Genomic DNA, 26,569 nt, shown 5'->3' on the forward strand with positions numbered 1-26,569 from the left:
GGTGAAACCGGAGCACCCGGAGAAAACCCACGCCAACACGGGGAGAACAAGCAAACTCCACACGGAAATGCCAACGGACCCAGCTGGGTCTCTAACCAGCGACCTTCTTGCTATGAGGTGATTGAGCTACCCACTCCGCCTCCGTGTTGCCTTATGAATAATATTTTGTAATCAAATATGTGGACTTGGTGTATATTCTAACAATAATATTCGTAATGAAAAAACGAAGTTAGAGTGAATACACTTGAGAAATTATATACTTCATTCACAAGCTGTAACTCTTCAAAGAAGCACAAGAGGGCGCCATTATACTAACATAGTGAGGCCTAACCCTGAACACTAACAAAAACAGCTGTCTTTAGAGAGACTATTTTAAACGCTGCTATTTTAGTCACACGACGTTACTTATTTTTTCTCCTGCTAAAACGTCTTAACTTGGCAGCTTCCGAATGTGTCAGTGTCACAACAACATGACATGTTGGCGCTTTTTTGACTTTTTACGGTCATTTGTAATGTGGAAAAAAAAACTTTCTTTGACTGCACTTTTAACGCGTTAACATCTTCGTCTTTTTTTCTCATGCAGCCTAATGTACGTTAAGACGGTAAGTGAATACAAACAAGCTCACACCTCACATACAATTTTGTTAACACCTAATCAATAACACTGAGTACATTTCTTTACAGTCATTAAATTTCTGTACTTAATTCTTTGAGCTTAATATAGAATGTATGATAAGCTAAAGCTAAATAAAGTAGCATCATAAATGTCAAATATCAGTGTTTATATGAACAGCAGTCGTTTAAACCTAAATTTCCTGATTTTTCTGTCACATAATTGATGCCAGATGGAGAATTTGTCAGGACAAAATATGAGGCAGGGGCTCCCTGCCAGTTGAGAATGAATGTGTCCCGCATAAATTAACCGAAAAAAAGGCCTGTCTTGCCATTACAGCAGGTGTCAGGAAAGATGTTTCCATGGGACAGGATCTAAAAAGCGATGTCTGGAGCTCAGGATAATCAGATTGGGTCCAGGATGGTGCTTGCAGTCTTTGTTTTACAGGGTTGAAGAGCTGTCGGTTTGGATTTGATGGATAAATGTGGCGTGGCTGTGGGCCTGGAGGAGGACGAGGGTGTGATGACAGACCAGCTGTCCGGACGCGCTCCTGTCGGTCTGAACGAATGCAGGACCTGTTTCTACAAGCTCTGACATGATCACCTGATACTCGATGTAGTTGACGTAATTCACCTTTTTACTGGGGTATGCACAGCTAGTGTTTTTCAGCCCCCGATGAACTTCCAGCGAAAGGTTAATGTGACTACTTTCTGTTACATGAGGTTTCTTTTACAGGATCAATGTTGTAATGTAATTAAAATATATTCAGTTAATTAGATTTAAGCATTTATTTAGTTGTTCAAGCTTAAAAAACAAAATGGAAGACCGTTTTAACACAAGCACCATTCGGAGCAGCAGGCGAGCGCAGAAACTCCGTTGACAATATTGATATAAAATTAATTTCCTTATTGCGGAACAGTGGAAATTAATGCATCGCTGCACTGAGACTCACTTTTTGTCATATGTCAGTCAGGCAAAAAATTTTAATCTGATCTTAAATGCTATTTTGTAATGGCATGACAGCTTGAGCTGGCTGACTGATAAGTAAAAGTCTGTGTGTATTTACTCCCATTATGATAAAGATGCTTCAAGGATTACAGCAACCTCACGTCAAATTTCATACTGTACTCTTGATTGAAAATGTGATTAATAGGATGGATAGGTATATACATAGACAACTGGAGTGTATAAATATGGATGAGTATTCATAAATAGACAAGATAGAAACAGGCAAGTAAAAAGGTTGGTGTCAAATAGATGATGGATGGATAAATGACAAGATAAAGGGATAAAAGACCCTTAAAGAGATGGATGGATGGATGGATGGATGGAGAGAGAGTATCTGTAAAGTTTTTAAAGCGCTTCACTTTTTCCACAATTTTATGTTCCAGGCCAGCCTTATTCCAAAATGGATTGAATTAATTTATTTCCTCAAAACTCAATACCCCATAATGACAAGGTGAAAAAAGCATTTTTTGAAATGTTGCAAATTTATTAAAAATAAAAAACCTGAAAAATCACATGTAAGTATTCACAGCCTTTGCTCAATACTTTGTTGATGCACCTTTCGCAGCAATTACAGCCTCAAGTCTTTTTGAATAAGATGCCACAAGCTTGGCACGCCTGTCTTTTATTTTTACCCATTCCTCTTTGCAGTGCCTCTCAAGCTTAATTAGGTTGGATTGGAAGCAACTGTGTACAGCCATTTTCAGATCTCTCCAGATATGTTCAATAGGATTAAGGTCTGGGCTCTGGCTGGGCCAATCAAAGACATTCACTGAGTTGTTGTGAAACCACACTTTTGATATTTTGGTGATCTGCTTTGCGTCATTGTCCTGCTGGAAGATGAACCGTCGCCCCAGTCTGAGGTCAAGAGCAATCTGAAGCAGGTTTTAATTCAGGATGTCTCTGTACATTGCTGCATTCATCTTTCCCTCTATCCTGAGAAGTCTTCCAGTACCTGCTGCTGAAAAACATCCCCACAGCATCATGCTTCACTGTAGGAATGCTATTAGCGTGGTGATGAGCCGTGCCTGGTTTTCTCCAAATGTAACGCCTGGCATTCACTTTAAAGAGTTGATATTTAGTCTCATCAGACCAGAAAAATTACTTTCTTATGGTCTGAGAGTCCTTCAGATGCCTTTTGGCAAATTCCAGGCGGGAAGTGGCTTCTGTTTGGCCATTCTACCATACTGGCCTGATTGGTGGATTGCTGCACAGATGGTTGTCCTTCTGTAAGGTTCTCCTCTCTCAACAGAAGAAACAGACAGAGTGACCATCGGGTTATTGATCAATTCCTTTGTCTTCATGCTTGGTTTGTGCTTTGACATGCACTGTCAACCCTGGGACCTTATATAGACAGGTGTATGCCTTTTCAAATCATGTTGAATCAACTGTATTTACCACAGGTGAACTCCAATGAAGCTGCTGAAACATCTCAAGAAGGATCAGTGGAAACAGAATGTACCTGAGCTCAATTTAGAGCTTCACAGCAAAGGCTGTCAATACTTCTTTGCATGTGATTCTTCGGTTTTTTTTATTTTTTTATGAATTAGCAACAATTTTAAAAAATCTATTTTTTTTTACATCGTTATTATGGGGTATTGTGTGTAGAATTTTGGGAAAATAAATAAATTTAATCCATTTTTAAATAATGCTCTAACAATTTTTCTTTCTTTTTTAATTTTAAAAATGGATAAACAGACAGACAGACAGACAGACAGACAGACAGACAGACAGACAGACAGAATGTATGGATAGGAGACTGTACAGAAAGATGGATGGAGAGATAGAGAACCTGTCTTTGCAATCAGCTTAGTGCTTTAGCTTACCCAGATAATTATTTGTAGCATGACCCCTTGTGACCCTATTGACCTTTGACCCTGGGGTCCTATAGGGGTCACATGTCAAATGTCCACCTTACTGTGGGACACCAGAGGCATCTCGCTCACAGCTGTTCTGAAGCGTGCATTTTAGCACAAATCTATCTATCTATCTATCTATCTATCTATCTATCTATCTATCTATCTATCTATCTATCTATCTATCTATCTATCTATCTATCTATCTATCTATCTATCTATCTATCTATCCTCTGTGACTCTCAAACACTGGTTTAAGCCCCTCATCAGGCCACTCCATGTTGCCATAGTGACGTGATGGATGCTATCCCACCCATACAATTTTAGCGGGGGAGGGGGTTAATCATAAGAGGTTTACAGCCAATATGGGATGGAGAACCCCACCCTAACCACACACACACACACACACACACACACACTCTCTCTCTCTCTCTCTCTCTTTCTCTCTCTCACACACACACTCTAGAGCCGAGGGTCCTGTTGTTCAGGGGCCTCTCCTTCTCTCCGTGGTCTTTCATCTCACTGATCCTCTCCTCTCTCAATGTTCAACAACTCCCGCTGCCCCCACCATCATCCTAATTGTCTTTGTCTGTCCGAGGCGCTCATCATTTCCCTGTTTCTTTGACTTCCTCTTGCCTCTTTGCAATACCTGCAGATTCTTTGTGTTCCATTTTTTTCTTGCAAATAGAGAGTGGGGTGTGTGAAAATGGCCTCTTGGATGATTCTGAAGGTCAGAGGTCTAAACTCACTGCTTCAAAAGGCAACCAGCAGGAAAAAAAAAACGTATGGTTAATTTATTATTTATTTACTAGCATTGATTTTTTGGGGGGGAAGGTGGCACTTAAATACAGAGGGGACATTACAGGTTTTACAGGTCAATATTTGAAAGTGCATCAATAGAATTATAATAGTAATATCAGTATTGTATTTTGGTTTATTTTGGTTAAAGATTTTTTTTATATTTGCATATTAAGTTGCATATTTCCTTTTAGATAATTATTGAATATTTTGCATGAAGAAATGCCAGTTTTTATCAGTCAGATAATAAACAATGCTTAATTATTATAATCATATTGTGCATTATTAATTAGTTGTGTGCACATTTAAATATTGTATATGAAATCATTTTGAAATATGTTTTTTCATATGTATTTAATATTACACACAATTATTTCATATTTAAATTTGGTACTTGAACCACGTTTCAACAAGGTACTAGAAATATTCCTCAGAGATTTTGCTTCAGTTGCTGCTGATTTGTCTGCTGCACATTCATGATGCTAATCTCTCATTCCACCACATCCCGCAAGGCGCACTATTGGATTGAGATTTGTTCAAGAAACCAATCAGAGATGATTCGTGCTTTATGACATGGTGCGTTATCCTGCTAGAAGTAGCCATCAGAAGATGGGTACACTGTGGTCTTAAAGAGATGGACATGGTCAGCAATACTGAGGTATACTGTGGCATTGACACGATGCTAAATTGGTACTAATAGGCCCAAAGTGTGGCAAAAAATATCCCCCACACCATTACACCACCACCACCAGCCTGAACTGTTGATACAAGGCAGGTTGGATCCATGCTTTCATGTTGTTGACGCCACATTCCCTGTGTCCTCATAATTTAAAACACTTAAAAAGCATACTTAACGTTATTTTATTTATTTATTTTTTTGACCTTCAGAATTTGCCCCTGGTTTCTGGTTAAGAGTTTGATACAGGGATAAGGAGAGGATAAATCCAAATAACAAGTGTTTTTACTGTAAAATACACTCTGCCCATGAAGAGTCCTCATGAACCACCAAAACCAGCATGTGTTTTGTGTTAGAAAGAGTGCTGCCTTTACATTTGTCCAGAATTAGGTTTACCTGCTGTTTTGCACCACCTCTATGTCAGACCAGTGTGGGTTCCCGTGATGAATTAAGGATATAATAATTGGCTAGGTCCTGCTCTCACTCAGGTCCTCCACTGGGGTTAAATGCACTCCCTGCATCCGTCTTAAACACGGTCTCAATGTGAAACTGCAGGTGACAGATCTGTGTGATTTATCTGCTGTAGTTACTTTATCTCCCATACCTCTCTATCCTTTTTTTCTTACGATTCGTGACGGCTTTTCAATAGGTTTTATAAATGAAATGATAGATAGATCAGACTTTGTTTGGCCGTCCTCTTCTCTCAGGTTTTGATAGATGCAATCCCTCAGGTGCTCGTGTTTATTGGTCTGAGCGATGGCGCGCTCTGCAGAAAACGCATTTCAATGCCTCCGAATGTTTTCGTCCTGTCTCAGTGGAGATCCTGCAGAGGAAGAAGAGAAATGAGACCGTTTCTGGAGGCAACAGATGGGTAAAGACGGTGAGAGCCATTTCTTTCTCAGTCATAATACATCTAAAAGTCCATATGTCAAAAGCGCATACAAACGCCCTGAAGGCCTTCACGACGTACATTTCCTAAAGTTTATACTACTTTCCTAACAGCTTTTGGCTCGAGCACCCACCTGAGATGATTCATCTATAGGAGAGAGACATCACTAGTTGTCTGGAAAACAGCTCACACAGATGCGTCTGCAGGCGACTGGCAGCCGGCCTGGACGGAGGGGATTTTCATGCTATGCTAATATCCATAGCTGCAGGCTAACAGCTCCAGTGTAATGATGCTAACATGCCAGAGCCATATGGAAAAACAAAGGCAGGACTTTTTACTGGGAATACCAATCTCAGTATGCATCAGCACGGAGGGTGTGATTCAGGTGACAGATTTTAATGAGAATTCCTAACAGAGCACAAACACATTTTGGCATGTTGACTTGCTGTTTTGTTTGACTAGAGGATGTTCGGAAAGGACTGCTAGCTAACTTAGAGTCTTTAAAGCTAATTATGTGAAAGTCTAACCTAAAGATGAAGGTACCCAACCATGTACTTGATGTATACAGTGAAGCAGTGCAAATAACACTAAAAATTATGAAGAAATATTGAACTATTCATCTATTGTTAGAAATACGTTTCAAGTTTATTGCAAAATATCCAAATATCCAAGTGTTTTGGGAGTCTTGCCATAAGTGATGTCATAGCGGGTGTAGCTAAGAATCTTTATGTGGCACTTTGCTTGCTGTGCCTCTCTGATTGGTGGAATTCCCTGTACAGCTTCATGGGTAATCTAGTTTTCTGTGTTAATTTAGTCAGACTGGGTGTTACTAGTGATATGTCATTCTGTATTCACTGCCCTCAAGATCTGCCATGTATTAGTGCCAAGTGTCTGTCTGGACTACAACTCCAGCTTTAGGTACAAATGTAGATACCTCCCATTATAATCAACAGAACTGGCACTTTCTTAAAGCTATGCTATTTAAATTATTCTGCTATCTTGGTAACAGCACCAAAATTTAGGGGGTCAATTATAAAAGTGTTTCTCAACCACTTTCTTGGAGGCAAACCAACAGTACATATTTTGGATGTCTCCCTTATCTGACCCATTTGTTTTAGGTTTTGGAGTCTCTTGTAATGTTCTGATGATTTGATTCAGGTGTGTTTAAGAGGGAAGAGGTTTAAAATGTGCACTGTTGTGCCTTCAGGAACAAGGTTGGGAAACACTGAATTATACGACAAAGTCTTCAGCGAAAACCTTACTTGGGTTTTGCCTGTTTGTTTACATGACAATGGTACTTTTGTGACTGAAAACACATCAATCTGAAATAGTCTTTCAAAGTTTTTGAAAGCATTGTCGTTTTCATGTAAATATCCATGATGTGAATCTTGTTCCACCACATCCCAAAGGTGCTCTATTGGATTGAGCTCTGGTGGCTGTGGAGGCCATTTGAGTACAGTGAACTCATTGTCACGTTTAAGAAACCAGTCTGAGATGATTCACGCTTTATGACATGGCGTGTCATCTTGCTGGAAGTAGTAGCCATCAAAAGATGGGTACATTGTGGTCATAAAGGGATGGACAAGGTCAGCAACAATACTCAGGTAGGTTGTGGCGTTGACACAATGCTCAATTGGTAATAATGGTCCCAAAGTGTGCCAAGAAAATATCCCCCACGCCATTACACCACCACCAGCAGCCTGAACTGTTGATACAAGGCAGGATAGATCCATGCTTTCATGTTGTTGACGGCAAATTCTGACCCCACCCAGTGGCGTAGCGCAAAATGCGGAGGCCCCCCTGCAGGGATTGCTGACGGGGCCCCCTGATGAAGAGGGGGGGGGAGATACGTCATACGCCAATTTGCATATCACTGACGTCATCACGTTTTACCGTTTCTGTTTGTTTAACAGCCTATGGTTAATAAAGGGGTATTTATAATTGCACTACACTTTATATAAGCATGTTTATTTAACTAAACTTATTGCTGTTTGAATACAGCATGTCATTATAGATGTGTAGTGAATGTGCAGTAATCTCTCATATGTAATAAACTCAGACAAATTCAGAAACTGTCACTAAAATATCTGTGATTGTGAACAAGAAAAGAATAAACGGTCCAATTAAATTGTTAAAATAAAGGAGAAGTAGATCGGTTTGACTGTACAAGGGAAATACCTTCACACTGCCTGTGCTAAATCATTTGTTGTCGGTACGCAGAGGGGTGATCTGCTCTCGGGCTGCAGATGAGAGAGGCTGCTGTACGCGGACTGACTGGGCCGCCTGTCAGTGCTGTGAGGCGGGGGAGGGGCCGGCGGCATCACACGCAGCTTGTTGAGAAAAGTAGGGACGGTACAGTATGGACAAATGACAGTCTAAAAAAATCTCCAATAACACACTAAAAAGTCGCTAGATTTGTCGTTAGGGGGGTCTGAAAAGTCGCTAAATCTAGTGACAAAGTCGCTAAGTTGGCAACATTGGCGGCAAGCAATCAGAATGAAGTAGTCCACCGCTTGAGAGGTGTTCAGAGAACACAGACCTGTGAACTTTGGTTCCGACCACAGTTGTTCCCAAGATTTTGATTATTGCGGTTGCCGGTTGATTTTCAATTATTGAAAATCGCGACGACGCGGGGCCCCCTAATCACGCGGGGCCCCCCCCGCGGTGCGTGCCCTGCGGGCCCGTCTGCTACGCCACTGACCCCACCGTCTGAATGTCGCTGCAGTAATCAAGACTCATCTGACCAGGCAACGTTTTTACAATATTCTATTGTCTAATTTTGGTGAGCCTGTGCGAATTGCAGCCTCATTTTCCCGTTCTTAGCTAACAGGAGTGGCACCCGGTGTGGTCTTCTGCTGCTGTAGCCCATCCGCCTCAAGGTTCAACATGTTGTGCATTCAGAGATGCTCTTCTGCATACCTCAGTTGAAACGAGTGGTTATTTGAGTTAATGTTGCCTTTCTATCAGCTCGAACCAGTCTGGCTATTCTCCTCTGACCATCAACAAGGCATTTGCACTCACAGAACTGCCGCTCACTGGATATTTTCTCTTTTTTAGACCATTTTCTGTAAACCCTAGAGATGGTTGTGTGTGAAAATCTCAGCAGATCAGCAGTTTCTGAAATACTCAGACCAGCCCGTCAAGCACCAACAACCATCCCACATTCAAAATCACTTAAATCTTTCTTCCCCATTCTGATGCTCAGTTTGAACTGCAGCAGATCGTCTTGACCATGTCTACACGCCTAAATGCATTGAGTTGCTGCCCTGTGATTGGCTGATTAGAATTCTGCGTTAACGATTATCTGGACAGGTGTACCTAATAAAGTGTCTGATGCGTGTAGCTTTCCAACAGGTACTGTTTACTAACGAGATGACCGCAACAAATACGTGCCTGGCATACATATTACAGTGGTTTTGGTCATTTTTACGGATATTAAATTTTTTCAAACACAAGGAAAAACTTAAAATTTTGTCTACATTGTTGTGTAAACGTAAACTTAGACATAAGGATAGATGCTTGCTTCTTTCCAATGGTCATCACAGCAAAATTATTCAAAATGTGAAATATTAATGCAATGTTGTGCACTTACACTTCAATGTTATGCTAAAACTACACAATCTCTCTAAAGGTCAAGTACTCTGAAAACATGATATAACATTGAGTTCTTTATTGTACTTTTCTGAGTACAAAGTTTCAATGCATGTTCAAAATGGAGGTGTTTTTGTAACTCACAGTAATATTTCCTCCCAAATGGTCTGTAAATGAGACAGAGTTATTAACAGGGCTCCTTATATGAGTTTAAAAGCACTGAGCAACAGCATATATTTGCATAAAAGCATCGTTTTTGTGCTGTTCATCTCTCTTGAGGCTGGTTTTGTGTGCGTGCTGTTCATAAGGTGTCTCTCAGAACTATTAGTCGCAGGGAAAAAAACATTTTAAGAGTTATGTTATTTATCATGGGCAAATCTCACCCACACATTTGCACTACCCTTGCATTTACAGGGAATTCATAACTGCAAATTCAATAAATGATTACACGCTTGCTAATTGGTATATGATGAAATATTTAATGTGAGGGAGCGAGTGCTGCTTAAGGAGAAATTAATGGCTGATATCTATTTGTGAACAGAATCTAAAAGTAAAGTGAGACTAGATCTGTAAGCTTCCTTGTTGATTTATTCCTTTGGCAGAGATGATGTATCATTCTCTTGCATAAATGTAAGTGTTTTTGCTCACAATTATATTTTTGTGGGTGGATCCCTTGTTGGAGGCCCTTAGGGGGTCCCAGCCCCAAAAATTGGCCCTGGCCCAGTCCCTGGGACAGCTTTCCCGGTTGTCCCCCGCTGTCGATGGCCCAGATTGGATGTTGCAAAAGCCAAATGACCAAATGTTTGGAGATGATCCAAGATTTCTAGTATTGGCTCCTATATTTGGACTGAAACATGAATTGTCCAGTTCTAGCTTTGGAACAAACACTCGCTTGGAGAAATTATCGAATTTTCAGAGGAAATCATGCTGCTGTTCTGATATTAGTTAGGCACAATATATGGCACATATTGAAATTAAGCATCCATTAGGCCTTATAATCGCCTGAACTGGGTCAGAACACAGCGGGAATGGCTAAAGTCCCCGTTTGAGTCCGGCTCAGACGTTTTAACTCATAATCACGTTGCTTTGGCCACTTGGCCTGTAGGAGGACCACTGCTAAGACCCTCCGAGGTGAAATACAGAGGAGCGGCATGCGGAAGTGTTAATCGGATGAATGGATTGTGCTGTTGGATTTCCGGCTTTATGGAGTTAGCTGCTGTGCTAACAGACAAATAATAGTAGTTTTGTCGATTTCTGTGTGTTCGTTTCTAATGTATATAGAGGTAGAGGGAAGCCTTGGGAAAAGAAGGAGAAATTAGTCATTAGCTTGATAAGATTTTTAGCCTGACTTAAGGTATTTAAAAAACTACGGTTTTGCTATTATGTGTATTGACTAGAAAATAGCAGCACAGAGGCACTAACACCATAGCCCCAGAGCAAATCATCAAAAAGAACATGAAATGATATCACCTACACATTAGCTTCAACAAATGGTATAAACACAAATGATAGCAAAAATTTAACAGTTTTTAAATAAAAGTTGTAAAATTTTTGCTACCATTTGTATTTAGTTTTTGTTGTTTAAGGCTTTTGAATAAAAACAGGAAAGTTTTTGTTTACTAGCTATATTTGGACATTTTTACATTAATTTTACAACAATGATTTGGAGGCCTGAAAATGCTATTGCTGCGTCCCAATCAAGTAGCAATCTCCCACTCTACCTCGGAAGCAAATATGGAAGTAACTGAAACTGCAATTCATTAAAGTCCTGGCTCCTTAATAGAACAAATTTCTATTAAGCCCACTGTTAAAATGGCCAACTTTACAGCAGAAAAATAGGTGTTTACAGCCTGGTACAAACAAATGATTTTGGTTCATATCTAACATTACACTTAAAACTGTGAGGTTTTTTTTATAACTCATCCATTTCATTTATATTAAGTTATATTAAGTCTGCATAATTAAGGGCCTGGCCACTTGAGTGACAGCTAGGTCCCGCTGGTCGCCGTCACTTCTACTCATTTGATTCCGGCTGATTAGCCGCTGAACTTATAAATATACATGGTAATTTTGTTTTGTTTTATGTGGCTTTACACAGTCAGTTGCTTTTTGGAATTATTTCTTACAATTATCAGTTGACATGGCAAGCTGTGTGCCACGTGGCCTCCATTTCGCAGGTGAGTGAAATGATATACTTATATACCACGTCTATAAATGTATTTGTTTTATTTAAGATCATTTATCATTTTCTTTAGAACTCTAATGCACTCCAAAATCTGACAGATTGATTAGCTGTAGGCTCTAGAACAGTCATCTGAAGCATTGTCATACATTGTTACTCCTGGATTTCCTAAATAGCCTTGCATTTACTAACACAGACTATATTTGAAGTGTTTGGAAGTGATTCACATTTTCCTCCTGTAGAAAAACATCATGTTTAGTGGCTCAATGTATTAAAACAGTGTTTGTCTAAACACTTTATTGATATTTTATGCAACCAAGCACATGTGGTCAGAACACAAAAGAGTCGCATGTAATGAAGTATTAGTGCTTCTCCTATAGGAAAGCCAGTCTAAGCTCCGCCTCTTTGCCCTTATTTGGTATCCCTGGTTGGAGCGATGATGACATGAGAACAAAATGGTGCTGGTTAGCCACACCCACTTACATCTACATTTAGGCCCCGTTTACACTAGTGCGTTTTAGTTTTAAAACGGCGTTTTAGAATGAAAACGATCCGCGTCCACACTCGCGTTTTACCCAGCGTTTCTGAACTGCTCTCCGTCCACACCAAAACGCTGAAAACGCACATCACGTGACCACACACACACACTCTCAGGCAAGCGCTGGAGCCCATCTACCCAGATGAGAGCTCTGCTAGTCGGACTTCTCATCAAGCATCTCCCGCTGGATCTAATCTCACTATATTTATTAAACGTGATATTTCATTCATCTTGTTGTCTTTATCTAACGACATATTCCCTGATTTTGGTCACTGGAATCTATTACTTGTTCTCAGGTAACGTGTTTTGGCTGAGCGCAAAGATAAGTTAATGATTAATGTAAGCACGTAGCCTATTCTGTATATTGACTGATCGCTTGCCTTTATTTCCTATAATGTATAAACTTATTGTAGCCTATGTTATACTTTTATAATGGCCATTATCGATTATTAAAACTGATATTCAGCAAAAGAGAGGGTGTGTTTCGTATTTTCACTGAAATTGAAAGGAGGCAGTTGTTATCAGCTCCGTTTTGTTATAAATATGCACAAAGTGAAGATGACGCTCATATATGCAGCACGACGCCTCAACATTTCTGCTGTCTAAGTTGCTAATATTAAAATGAAAATAGGCAGTTCCTTATATCAAGTTTACATTTTATTGTTGAGAAAGTGAAACAACGTAGCCAAGGTGATGTGAATGAAGTTATAAAGTACACTGTTCCCTGTGAAGATTGACGCGTGTCCTCGGTATAGTCTGTTTTCCATATCAAACTGAGAAGAAGAGACTGCAGCCTTGATCAAACTTGCGAAGTCTGAACTTACACGGAGAAGATTCAGGACTGAACTGTGTGTTAGGCTACTTAATATTGAGGAAAAGCCCCAATCAGAGAGGCGAATGTCTGCAGCCCCGCCTCCGTTTTCAGATGTCTCCGTCTTTCCCCATCCACACTGAGACGGAGCAGCAGCGTTTTAGAATGAAAACGGCCTCTCCAGCGTTTTCGAAACGCTCCGTTTTCGGCGCTCGAGAACTCCGGCGTAGTGTGGACGGATGGCGTAACCGTAGCAAAACTTATGCGTTTTCAAACTAAAACGCATTAGTGTAAACGGGGCCTTAGTCATTTAGCAGACACTTTTATCCAAAGCGACTTACAAATGAGGACAAGGAAGCAATTTACACAACTATAAGAGCAACAATGAATAAGTGCTATAGGCAAGTTTCAGGTCTGTACAGTCTAAGAAGGAAAGTATTAGTAGTATTAGTTTTTTTTTTTTTTTTTGGGTACAGTTAGTGTGATATTCAGACTTGTAGCTTAGATTTTTTGTTTTTTTTTAATGCGAAAAATCTGAATATACCATCACAGTACATTATAAAGAAAATGGAAAGACAAAAATAACACTTTTTTTTTGGAAAAAAATAACAACAAAAAACAAAAGAAGAACAAAAACAAACAGAAGGGGTATATACATCACATTAAAGAAAAATATTATATAGTTTACAAATTTCAGTTGTTTTTAAAGCCTTTTTTGTAAACGAGTTCGAAACAGTTTCAAAGTAATACTGCATTTCAGTAAGCAAAATATAAAAAGGTTTTTGGTTAGAAAATTTACATTTATTCATATAAAATTTTGTTAATAAGATAAGAAGATTGAGAAAATATATTTTCTTTTCATGTATAGCTTCTGTTTTATAAATAACAAAACCAAACAAAACATTTTCCCATAGTATGCTCTCTTCAGAAACCTATGGGTGACATCATGGATACTACGTCCATATCTTTTACAGTCTTTAGTCCTAATTTGCAGACTTGTATTACACCCTAAATTGTCTCATTTTTATTTGTGTAGGTACAGTATATACTTTTGAGTGTGTAACAAGATTAATGCAAGCTTTGGGACATACTGCTTCCTCATTAACAGATTGTTATGTTGCTTAGTTAGGTCCCATGTCAATCATCTCGACACATCACCCACATTTCTTTCAAATCCACCTTTATGAAGAACCAGCAGAAGGTTAATTTGCCATTCGCAAGTTTTTCATGCAAAGAAATCTTAAATCTTTGGAGAATTATGCATTCAGAAGTTAATGTCCAAATATATCTTCTTGATACTTGATAAGTTCACATTGTTGTTGCAGGTGAAATATATATATAACAAGGAAAACGTGATTTCAATATTTTACATTTGGCTAGATATTTGTTAATTTAAACAACTTAACTGAAGCCTCTAGTACATAGATATATACGCTAGATATCACATAGGGACCCTGAGCATGCGTCAATAGCGCCGCCACATTGGTACAGTGCTCCCAGGACAAATGTCATTCAACCGCACTTGTCAAGACAGTGTTATTACGTGAAGATGCTGGACTTTAGCGCTGTCTACGGGTGTAGTAACGAGCAAACAAAGAAAACTAAGCACAAACGCAGAACATTTCAGGTAATATTATGTTTTTTTCTGTTTTTGTAGGTTCTGAACTTTTGTGCTTATCAGGTAACGTTATTGATGATAACAGTCACTTACTGCATTCACCATACGGCAAAGCAGCTCCAACTCGCACTAAACACTCGGCTCATGCTAGTTTTGTTGAATAAAATCAGCAAACAATGCAAAAGAAATATGACAACGAGATGCTGCGCTGCCAGAAACTTGTATTATTGTCGCCTAACGTTAGTGAAAGAGTCATTCGGGGGATTCATTCACAAACGAATCGCTCTCTCCGTCAGTATGAGAAGTTAAAGCAGGAGAGGAGGTGTGTTTCAGGACACGGATTAGATTAAATTTAACAGGGAGGGTGAATAGTACATTTCTGTACACACAAACACAAGCTTTTTGTCAGGAATGCCCGTGCGGTCACTGATCCATCAATGTAGAAAAGTGATGTAAAATTATAATTTTCGTAATTAGAAAAAAAAATTACATTATAACATCCAGGAAAACTCCCGATCACAGATATTTGTGTATATGTGTATATCTCTGGCTTTGGATGGCCACAGTCCTCCACTGTACCTTGGTCCCGCATTCATTTCAAAGGAGCGCTACCCTGTAGCAAGATGGCATCGCTATCGACGCATTCCGTCCAATAGACAACAATAGGCCAGGCGACATCTAGTGTATATATCTATGCCTCTAGTATGCGAATTGGGACGCAACATTTGTTTGGAAAACAAGTTCCAAAGTGCAAGTTAAAAAAAACAGTATCACCACCTACTGGCCTGGCGTGCCCATTACAGTGCTTTAAGTAATTTTCACGGATATGTGTAAGGATTGCTTTGACATTGATGCCATCTACATGCAGACCATTTCAAAAGGCAAAGGTTTCCATCTAAAAACAGATTTTTTAAATAATTATGCCCACAAATTATGCCCTTAGTTTTATATGAGCAAATTAACTGATAGCAGCAGATGCTGCAGCATTCATGCCCACCATGTTTTCTTGCTAACGCACCCCAAACTTAGAAACACAGGGGTTTCACAAATCTAATTTTCCCCAATCATAATTATTTTATATGTGCGATCAGTTCATAATGACAGATTTTTGAATGTAGCCCTTTAATTTTTTTCACATCTAAAAGATGCAGTCACTTTTACTATTATATTTTACAGTTATTTTTATAGCATATCCATACAACTGGATATTTTGCAAGAGGATGTAAGATTTGTCAACACAGATTTTGCAGTTCAACTGGTTGCACTAATTTGGTTTGTTAGCCAGTTGAAAGCTGCTTGATTTTACAGTGCTTCATAAAGTGCTACAGTATTTACAAATAATTGCACAATGTTGCTAATGTGATTGCACCCAAAGTCAAATCTCCCTTAAAATAAATGTTTTAACAGAGCATATACAGGAATCAGAGTAAAATTTAATACCCTTTTAGACTCTTTCCATACATTTTAAGACCTTAAAACCACTTTTCATTCAGAAACACAGGCAAGAATTAAACTTGCAGTATATTGACTAAAATGTATGTACAAAACTAAAACATTATTCATATACTGAATTAAAAATTGATTAAATCTAGCTAATTCAGCAGGTTGGCGCCTATAGAGCTGCAGAAATAATGGTGATGCCTCGGTTACTGCAGTAAACAAAGCAGCATGACGACAAATCTGGCAGGATTTTATTGATTTCATAAACTACACAGCATACTGATATTCGCAGATTTAATTCAGACAAACTTTAGCATACAACCATACATTTTATAATCAGACATGATATAAAATTTAATACCTTGAAAAACAGCATTTAAGACATTTTAATACTTTTTAGGGGCCTTAAATTTCTCTACATTGATTTATCAACTTGAAATGCTTTTCAAGACCCTGCGGACACCCTGTTTTAAAGACTCTTTCCAGCAGCTATTGGCATCACTCTAACCGTTTATGTTATTATTTTTAAATAGTTCATGTTATTTTCTGGACTTTTTTAACAAATACATTTTATTTCAAGTTTCACAGCGCCACTGAATAACTCTCATTTTTCTCTTTTCCAGAAAACGGCCCCACCTTTTTTCCAGGGCCAGCGTGTAAAGACAGGCTGTTTGAGTAAACTGTTTGGCTTGTGGAGGCGGCTACAGGAAATGTCAGTGAAATCATTAAATGAGAAACTTCCATCATAAAGAGGAGTTCAAAGGGATTCCTGCTGTAGTGCCTTTATTAAAACGGTCCTCGGCAGCGTGCGGCGTCAGCATCTGTATCGCAGCATGAGTTTATGGAGAGAATTATTGAGAGTGGTGGGACGCTGTTCCAAAACCCAGCGAGCTGCCTTGCTGATTGCTGCCTACTAAGACTGCAAATGGGCATCTATGTAAGCTGCAACTCGAGTAAATAAGCATTTGTCATATAGGAGGACTTGGAGAGAATGTACACAATAGAAAGGTTTGTTCTTGGGAAATTTTTGTTTAATTTGTTAACTGAAAATAAGGGCGATAAATGTTCATTGCCGATAACATGATACAAGCAGAAACTTGACAGGTTCTCTGCAGTAGCAAGGTGACTAAAAATTATGAATGCACTTGCTCTGATGCGCTTATCTAATGATTGAACAGCACATTATTGTTCATGTAAATAGACGTGACTAAATGTAATCAAAAAATAAACTGAACACATTTGTGGTATAATCTGCTACATTACGCTGTTTATTCATCATTAGATAAGTTGTTCAGAGTACGTACATTTAGAAGCAGACCTTTCAAGTTTCTATTTGTCAAGCAGTGTTTATTGGCTACATTTCCATCCAACTATTTTTACGCGTATTTTGGAATTTCGCATGTGAATTACTTAAATATTATAAAATTATTACTATCAGTTACTTAATAGAAAACCCAACATTCACATAAATTTCGAAGATGCGCAGGATTGAGTAGGATGCGATAAGAAAAAATGCACATAAACTATAATGGAAACACATTAACCGAATAAATTCCCGCATCAACAAAGTCGTGATTTTGTTTTAACAGATCATGAGAAGATCAAAGATTAAAAGCCGCAGTGAATTCATTGCATTTTGTGCTTGTCTTCTGAGACACAAGTAATTTATTAAATAAGAAAAAAGACCTATAGTGACTCCTACAGCAGCAAATACCATTATTCCTTTTGATATTTGCCAGTTTATCAGCAAGTGATGCTTTTTGTTCTCTGTGAGTCATTGAATTGTGCTTAATTTAAAGTGTTTTATGCGATACTAGACTTTTGTGCAAAATTCGCATCTTTGGACGCAAACATAGCTATGGATAAAATTAGCACTGGTATATATGTCAGTGTTATACAGTTAAACAGTTTTATCTGGTTCTTGAATCTGATTGGCTGATAGCTGTGCGATATTCTGCAAAAACAGCACTCGTTCACCCTTGTGTATTACTTTGCCCACATACAGCGACAAGCAGGAGGACACTCTACAGTTTGACAAATATTGCTGCTGTTGGACAACATACTGTACTTTTAAGGCTTTTTTAGGTGAGAATGTAGTTGTTTAGATTGCAACTATGCAGTTTATTTATAAGGCTAGTGCCTATTTCGAGGTTAATTAATGTGATCTCATAATTGTGACAGAGAAATACCAAGAAATCTCTGTAGACTGATGGCATTTCATTCTGTTCAGCCCAATAATCTTAAAATGTCAGCAAAATCACCTGTTTTGTCATCACTTTAGACCAGGGATCAGAACTTTTTTCAGCAAAGAGGCATTTCTGATATTTTTGGCAAATGCATTTTTGTAAAGAGCCAGTAGGGTATATATACTCATATATATATATTTTTTATGAAAAGCAACATAATTTAAAATAAACAAACATTTTACTACTGTAAAAATTACACTTCAAATAATTCATAATAAAGTATGCGACCATCCTTTTGGCTAGTTTTAACGAACATATATTATTGTTGTTATATTAATTTTCGCTAGTTTTGAAGAACAAAAAATATTTTACAGTTATTGAGTAAATAAAGGGCGAAACAACTTATATCTTTATGCTAACCACGCACACGCATTTGCCCTTCTGTGGTGTCACTTTTTAATATTTTCTACAGCACCGCACACATGCATTGGTCGAAATGTTAAAATTGTATTTTCAATAGGAAACTGATTTCTTGTGATGGTTATATATTTTTTAAATTGTAAAATATTACTGAAGGAAGACTGCTGGAGAGCCACGTATTTTTGGTCGAAGAGCCACATTTGGCCTATGGTGCCATAGATTCCCTACCACTGCTTTAGACATTACGCTAGAGAATCATTCAATTACTAGCTCTATATTGACATTTGTGAACTGGCAATGGTTTCTGCTGCTCTGACGGTCAGCTGCAGATGTGAATGAGTGGCTGAAGAAAGTAGTTCCTCATATAAAAAAGGTTTTAGTCTCTCCGTGTTTAATTTTCTTTTTATATACATGATTATGCTGTCGAACTGTTGTATAAACGCAACATCACACTTGTAGCAGTGCGATATGGCTGTATATTGTCACTTGTGGGACACTTAAAGGGTCACGAAACACCAAAACACATTTTTTGAGCTGTTGACAGTCGTATATGTGTCCCACAATGCTAAAACACTATTAGGACACCTATATTTCACTTAAAAAGTGTAAATTGGTTGTTTTTGCGTTATTTTAAGCAAATTCGTACTTCCGGTTTGAAACAAATTTTTGAAGCTGCGTCACGGTCATGACATAATAGCGTGTATTCCAGTGTGCAGACTGGACGTCTGTACCAGAGTGGGCCTTATTACGTCTCAGAGTGTGCTGCATTAATTCATGAGTAAGGCTTGGTTCAAACCAATCAGCGCGCTCTATTGTGCAACTTCATTAATATTCATTACTGTCACAGTGTTTAGACGACAGAGACGTTGTGTTGGCAAAACCAGCCACGTTGTGTTGGCAAAACAAGCATGAAGTGTTGCTTTCATAGTTTGCTGCAGTTAAGTTTTGTTTTCATTTTCTCTCTGTGAGAGCTCAGCTGGAGTCACACGTGCATTACAGTGTACGCAACGCTCGACAACAATAACTTACGTGTCTAAGGAGGATTATTGTTTACCTGAGAGCTGTTCTCATCTGCAAACGCTAAGATCTGGATTCGCTTGTAGTTTCCTCTCAATAAAGACGCGGCTCTAGTTGCTGGTGATTGTTCTGTCTCTACAGATTTGGTAAGTGAGCGACCAGCGCTCTTTGTTTATTCAGTTTGTTCGTATCGAACTAACTGTTGCATTGAGAGTAAACATGTTAGCACCACAACCAAATGAGGGGCATGGATTAATTCCCTGAATGAAAGAGCCAAACTGTAGTTAAAGTCCACCATTTAATAATTTGGCAAATAATTCGATTACAGATGTCTATGTAAACACAGTCACTTTCTCCCCTGTGTGTGTGTGTGTGTGTGTGTGTGTGTGTGTGTTTTGACTCTGAAACTCAGCGCGTGGTCAAATAGACATCTGGACACGCCCACTTTATTGTCTTTTTCCAAAATAGAGGTGTGAAAACACCCTGCTGAAACGAGGGGGTTTCATGGCCCTTTAAGGGAATGGCACACTGGATGCGCTGCTCAGCACTATGACACGGTGTGCACATGACAGTTGGAAGTATCGTGCACAAGAGTCGTAGCTGGGCGCCGTGTACAGCTGCCGATTTGCAGCACCAGTGTTCGTACACAGATAAAAATCTATGTTTACTGAGCGGCGCATCCAGTGTGCGACCCCCTTTAGGCATTTATAAACACAAATGTTCATGCACTCATATGGTCCTTTTAGAACTTTTGTTCTAATTTTTACATTTTACACAGATGACAAATAGAGATGGCAATGCTATTATTTTGTAAAAAAAAATTATACATGAAACCCATTTGGATTTTCAGGCTCTCAAAATTCAATTCTCAAAACTGTCATCACTCTCAAATTCAAAATTCAATTCTCAAAACTGTCATCGTTTAAATAATTATTTAAAATACAAAAAACAAAATCCATCATTAGGTACAGTTTTGTGTAAACAGAGTCTAGTAACTATACTTTAGCTTTTCAAATAAAAATTTGGTCAATATTGACTTTTTTTACTTTTTAACTGGCTTTTTAACAGACTTTTATTATATTACTAATTCTAATTTCTCTTATGTCATCTTTTTAAAATGCTACCTACTTCATGAGCTCTTTAGGCTTTGTTTTTCAACTTTCTTGAGGTTTGTATGCTGACAAAATTGTGTTCGAAAGCCTGTTACGCTCCAGTAGAAGATCCCAAAACCATGACCCTGTTGACCTTTATCCAATTGGGAACCATAACTTAATTATACCATCACGCGCGCACAAACATTTGCCTAAAACCAGAGGACGCTTGAGAACCCTCAAAGGATCAAAGGCTGCATGCCAATGTGATCTCCCGGCGTGCGAAACCGCAACTGAGCCCCTTAAACACACGCAGACCACCACCGCTGTCAACGGGGACCGACTGGCACACTGTTGTTCTGTAAGGAAAAAGAAAGAAAGAGGCCCAAACAAAAGAGTGCTACAAACAAAGACTGACGGTGGAAAGAAAAGTGGTGAACAAGAATGGAATAATAGCGACACCCCCTATTAGAATGCAAGAAGGACGGATGGGAAAACTGTTGTTAAAAGTACAACAGATGTTAGAAAATGAGGTACTAAATGTGTATACAAATTGCTGTTTGAGTTACAGAGGAAACTTTATTATAAAAACATTCAGTATATACATTTTGACCCTGAAACAAAGTGCCAACTGACATTAAATTGAACAAGAAAGACTGAAAATGTACTGACTTGCTAAATAAGCTCCTATAATATTTGATTTATTGTTAACTTTGAAATATATTTCTATTGTGTATGATGAAAACATGATTTGTAAAATAATACTATTTATATTTTATTGATGATGATGATATATAATGATATATATATATATACACACACACACACAGTGCTCAGCATAATTCAGTACAGCCCATTTTGAAAATGAATATTTTGATTAATTTCTCAGTGAATATAGAAAATGTATTTTGGTGCATTTAAACAAAACAGATTTATTAAACATATATTTATTAAAATATTAAAATAATAATTTATTTACCACGCATATTTAGAAAATCAAAGATAATACAATTAAATTTAAGCAAAATATTGCAAAAAAATCTATCTACATAATTTTTCTTTTTTTTTTTTTTTTGCTTCTCTTGATTTTTCCTCTTTTTTTAAATTTGTATTATAACATAAATTTGAATGTGCTTTTGGACTGTTATCGTGAGGTATTTTTTTTTTAGATAAGCTCCAGATTTGGCTTTAGTACTGACTAATTAATGTATATGCACAAATCTAACATTCTATATGGCGAGGCAGTGGCACAGTAGGTAGTGCTGTCGCCTTACAGCAAGAAGGTCGCTGGTTCGAACCTCGGCTCAGTTGGCGTTTTTGTGTGGAGTTTGCATGTTTCCCTGCCTTCGCGTGGGTTTCCTCCGGGTGCTCCGGTTTCCCCCACAGTCCAAAGACATGCGGTACAGGTGAATTGGGTCGGCTAAATTGTCCGTAGTGTATGAGTATGTGTGTATGAATGTTTCCCAGAGATGGGTTGCGGCTGGGAGGGCATCCGCTGCGTAAAAATTTGCTGGATGAGTTGGCGGTTCATTCCGCTGTGGTGACCCCAGATTAATAAAGAGACTAAGCCAACAAGAAAATGAATGAATGAATGAAATGTTCAATTATGATTAATAAATGCTGTACATGTGTTGTTCATGATTAGTTTATGTTAGTAAATGCATTAACTAATGAACCTTATTGTAAAGTGTTACCCATCTTCTTCTTTTTTTATTCACAGGTGAAAGAAAATCACATTTGGAATGACTTAAAGTAAGTAAATGTTGATCATTATTAAGTTCACAACTACACATTTATCTCTCTCAATGTAAAAGCGCTACATTTTTCCCCGTCACATTTATTGAAAGATGTTTCTAGTGTGTCAGGGTGGAAGCGGTTCACGTCCTCTTCCGCCTCTGTTATCTGAGTGTGTGGCATTGCAAATCTGCATAACAGCTGTCGGCTCTCTTTCTCTCTCTCACGGTTTGCAGTTTTACGACATTTACCACAGACGTTTTTCTCTGCATACTTTTCATCCTTATTCTGGCGTACCTCAGGGTTCGGGTTCCTAAGATTTGTGATGGAAGTGCATTTCCTTTTTCCGACGTAATTGACTTTCTACTTACTACATTCTGAATGCACTGGTAATGAGATTTGGCTCTTATTGTTGCGACACTGACAAACGACACATCCTCGACTTCACATCCCAGACCTCAGGAAAAGATTTCCACAAAAGACTTTCCCCTCTGTCGCTACCGTCCACACCCAGGGAATTATGGGACTGCTGTCACACAATCATAATTCATCAGCGCCATATGAAGTCTCCAATCAGTTTGTCACACGCTTTGTGGATCAAGAGCGTAAAATGCCACATATGTAGATGATCACAGGGAGCTTGAACTAACCAGCCACTGACAGAGACACAGATTGAACACTGCTGTGAATTCTGTGACAAATCCTGATGGTTTTATTTAGCTCTTTCTACCACTTTAAGCTGAAGTATATAGATTTTTTTATATAATAAAATACTTTCTTTTTTCCTAGTTGGTTTCCAGCTGGCTCCTTTGTGTCAAAACGACATGAACACGTCAAAAATGAAAATCGATATGGTGTCAAAACCTTGACGTCCATTTGACATCCACAAATTGATGCCCTTTATACCACCAAAATAATCCAATTCAATTTATATTTATTTCTGTAGCGCTTTTACAATGTGGATCGAGTCAAAGCAGCTGAACATAGAAGTTCTAGCAAATTGAAACGCTGTCAGTCCAGTTTCCAGAGTTGAAGTTCAGTTTAGCTCAGTTCAGTGTGGTTTAAATTTCACTGCTGAAAGTCCAAACACTGAAGAGCAAATGCATTGATGCACAGATCCAAGTCCCAAACCAAGCAAGTCAGTGGCGAGGATCAAAAAAATCACAAAAGACAAAACTGAAAGAACAAAAATTTACAACATAAAGTATTATGATATAAGAAAAGTTTTATTCATTTAAAATTACGACATAAATGACAAATTTACACTGAATTTTGTATCCTACAATACATGTAATATCTTGATATGATATCAAATTCAAAGCTAATATTGCTGTCAAAAATGCATCAAAAATGTATTACATGACAGTCCTGTAATACATTTTATGATGTCAATTTGACATCAAGCGGGTCAGTTGAGATCAAATGGATTTGCATTTTTGACATGTTTTTTGGTGTCATTTTGACATCAAGTTTCCCACTGGGTAGTGAGTAGGCATAGGCCAATTAAGATTCTGATGGTATGATAACCTTGTATAAAAAATTCATGGTATAATAATTAGTGCTTTAAAATATATTATTTTAAAATGTCTAGTTAAAAAAACAAAAATATATTTTATTTTGAGAAACATTTAAAATATTTTGGGAGAGTAAACATGTCAGGCTAAATGAATTATTGACTTCTGCTGTCTTCATTTGGTTCAAAAACTGATTTTGTTACAATTTAATTGGCATCTTTAGATATCTTTTCTGCTGAAGATACTGCCCTAAAAAACAACAAAAAAATAAAAATAACGTAAACTAAAAAAACTTACACATACCTTAGGAATTGTATAGCAGAAAACTTAAAACCTTGAAAATGGTTATTGTCCCATCTAGTAGTGAGTACCTACTCTGTAGATCAAATTACTATCAAATTTGGTCATTTAGAACTATTTGTTTTTTAGTCCCATTTGCAATCAAGTTGTTCAGTTGGATTTGTGAAAGAATTTTTCAATCAAATTGTGAATATAATTTTTTAATGAAATATTCATTCCAGATTTAAGACAAATAGCTCCAACAAGTTAGTAAACAAATCTTTTTGTCTAGTTTGTCAATGAATTGTTCATTCCAGTCTGCAAAAGGATCCATCACTCTGGTTTATAATAAAAAAATTAGTTAATTGAGTATTCTTACATTCATTCATTTTCCTGTGGCTTAGTCCCCTTATTCATCAGTGGTCCACATGGTCTCAAAGGACGCGTTCTCTGCCCTTGTGGTCTCCTTAGTTCGTTCTTTCGAGGACACCTGGCAAGACCGGTCTCCAGAAGAACGCAAGTCCGTTCTCTGCGTTCTTGGAATTGAGAAACAGCCCCTGTTCCTGGAGAGCCACCTTCCTGCAGACTTCAGTTGCTACTCATATCAAACACACCTGAACCAATTAATTAGGACACCACGTGATAATTACATGCAGGTGTGTTTGATATGGTTTGCAACTGTTATCTACAGGAAGGTGGCTCTCCAGGAACAGGGTTGGCCACCCCACGCTATGGCCAATTTAGTTTATTCAATTCACCTATAGCGCATGTCTTTGGTCTGTTTGCGAAACCGGAGCATCCAGAGGAAACTCCACACAGAAGTGCCAACTGACCCAGCCCGGACTCGAACCAGCGACTTTCTTGCTGTGAGATAACCGTGTCACCTCTTAATTGAATATATTGTTTTTAATTTTTTTTCATTTTGTATTCCAGCTTGTAAACTATCTGTAAATGCAAATCATATTCAGACAAACTGCACCCAAATGCTGTTTTTCTAGTAAAAACCCACAGTTACTGTTAAATACTTCAGCTGGCCTGAGGGTATTTTTGGAGTTACTCATATGCCAAGCTGACATGTTGTTTTTAATTCCATCAGACAGGTTTTTAGAGCAGCGTTTGCTTATTTACTGTGCGTTTCGTGTCTTGACAGATCTTGGCTGCATGTTAATGACCTTTAAATGAGTAGTTCATCCTCCGAGGACAGATTTAAAACTAAGTAGCGACCGGTTTTGGTCTTTTGTTCTTTCTCGGTGATTGACAGGTGGAATAATGAGTCAGTCAAAGCCTCAGGGTTCAATGGGAACTCCGTACCTCACACTCCCGCAAAACACTACTAGTCTGATCTAAAGGGGTGTAAAGTAACAAATTACAAATACTCAGATTACGGTAATTGAGTACTTTTTTTTCTGTAATTGTAATTTATTAAGTACTTTTGTACTTTTACTTTCCCTTGAGTATATTTTTAGAGCTGTATCAGGACTTTTACTCCATTACTTTCCTTCAACCTGCAGTTTATTATTTCCTGTCTATGGGGGTTTAAAACAATCAGTCCTGCGATCATTGTCCAATCAAATCGCACATGGAAAGTAAATTACATCATACTGAACTACCTCAAGACATGCAGCAAACTGTTTGGAATCATTAAAAGTGTCCAAGAAGATACTCTACACGCATTGACCCAGAGACTGTTTAGACTGACACCGATGAGAAGATGATGGATGTTTACAGTATGATGACTAAAATAGCCTTAAACAATACCTAAATGCACTACAGAATGTTACGTTTACACACACACACGCGCACAAATTACATGTAAACGCATCAACCTTTCCCTGCGCAATACTCGCTACTCTTGAGAACTTTTAAAAGGGCTGCTTTTTACTCATACTTTAAGTCATATTTACAATAGATACTCTACTTGCGCTACATTTTTGTAGTAGTACTTTTACTTGTGTATGATTTTCCAGTACTCATTCCACCACTGCTGATCTTACGGATAAATCGTAACTATTAAACTCATCATGTCTAATTCATACAAATTCATAAGATTTCATCTGCATAGATGTATGATTTTCAAAGGAAAGCATGCTGATAAAACCTCATCCCTAACCCTACCCCTCTTTGTAGGAAGAGCAAACCGTACCTAGATGTTCAAATGAGATCATACAAATTGTATTGCGTTGAACTTAGTTTAAACATAACACCACATTCCAACTAAATATTTACGACAGCCTCCACCTATGTATAACGATAGAAAAGAGATGGCGGCGAGATTAGTTTACAATAAGGAGCTCGCAATCATGATGAAGAA

General features: G+C 38.1%; 1 long non-coding RNA gene across 5 annotated transcripts in view; it reads left to right on the plus strand.

Annotated features, from left to right (window-relative positions):
- Nucleotides 1-362: 362 nt before the first annotated feature.
- The window catches only part of LOC147838460 (uncharacterized), a 32,142-nt gene continuing 5,935 nt past the window's right edge, over nt 363-26,569 (plus strand). The window contains exons 1-5 of one of the 5 annotated variants that reach the window (XR_015521772.1): nt 5,678-5,828; nt 5,951-6,222; nt 16,641-16,954; nt 22,452-22,483; nt 22,597-24,227. This is a non-coding gene — a long non-coding RNA (uncharacterized LOC147838460). Of the gene's footprint in view, nt 4,258-5,653; nt 5,829-5,950; nt 6,981-16,640; nt 16,955-22,451; nt 22,484-22,596; nt 24,228-26,569 lie in introns of those variants that run through there. The other 4 variants (XR_015521773.1, XR_015521770.1, XR_015521769.1 and 1 more) reach the window with 4 other exon arrangements.

This window comes from Danio rerio, chromosome 22 (genome assembly GCF_052040795.2).
Source record: "Danio rerio strain M-AB ecotype USA chromosome 22, GRCz13ab, whole genome shotgun sequence".
Taxonomy (NCBI): Eukaryota; Metazoa; Chordata; class Actinopteri; order Cypriniformes; family Danionidae; genus Danio; species Danio rerio.